Below are 1,212 nucleotides of genomic sequence, written 5' to 3' on the forward strand. Positions count from 1 at the left end.
TGACCATAGTAGTTCTAATCCGCTGACATAATGTATGTTCTTCAGATTGCACTATTTCTTTGAGGGAAAACTTTGCATACCTAAGAAATTACTGTGAAACAGCATTTAAAGAGAGAGAGCTTAGTATAGTAGATCTATTTTATGCATATTGTTTATAAAGACACATTTACAATTTACTTTTAATATTAAAAAATATCTATATCATGAAATTGTTGGCAGTATTTTCAGAAGTAATTTTTTAAACTATCTTATTTCTTAAAATTGCTTGTCCAGTATGATTGATGCTTCACTGAAGTTGGTTAAGCATGCAGTTAAATTTTCAACTCAAAAATAAAAATCTTTCTCCTTAAACATTTCTAGGGAAACGCTTTAAGTATTATGTTTGGTTTTGTGCTCCCAAGGCAGCAGCAAAATAACAATAAAATTGAATCACAGGTTAGTGTGACTTCCTATGAGAGCTTAAAAGGCAAAAGTTAGAAATGTCGGGCCTGGCAATATTTGTGCCTACCGCAATATACTTTTACGCTGAGAGGACCCCGCGAAGAGGTCTTAGTGTGAGTAAGAATTAGGCCCACCATTTGCGGGCAAACCCACAAGCCAGGGGCCGTTTCAAGAACTGATTAAGGAAGGAACACGTACTGCTCGTCCGCCTGAGGAAGCAGAGTCTTTGCAACGCTCCCGCGGGCGGCCGGTGGAGGAGCAGGCTGCCTTCAGGCGCCGCGCGGCTGCCCCCGCCATGGCCGCCGAGGCGCGTGCCGCAGCGCCTAGCGCTAGCGCGGCTTTCAGCCACTCTGCTGAGTCTGTCCTCCGAAGGGGTTTGTACGAACCACTTGGCCTGAGACCTGCCCAGATTATTTCATGAACTATCATTGAACAACATAGTCAGTCAAAAACGTCACGGAGAATTGGAGTAGCGTGACTCCTCCTAAACAAAGGCAAGGCGTGAACTCACTCCTTAAAACGTCAGCCTGTAATGGAAACCCTACTATGTTCGTTTGACTTGAGCTACCGTCATTTACCACTGGGAACAAGAATGCTGGGAGATGTTCACTGCTGTTCAGATTGTTCATTTTCTTATATACGTCACACTATAATGTCACCTGAGATTTCCGCTGGGAGCAAAGCATAGGAGAGTGAATAGATTTAACAGAAGGTAAATCTACTTACACTCTCTTCGTTCGGTGTTCTCATTACTGACGTGCGATTCCCTTA

The sequence above is a fragment of the Phaethon aethereus genome (assembly GCF_964289735.1).
Source record: "Phaethon aethereus genome assembly, chromosome: 11".
Lineage (NCBI taxonomy): Eukaryota > Metazoa > Chordata > Aves > Phaethontiformes > Phaethontidae > Phaethon > Phaethon aethereus.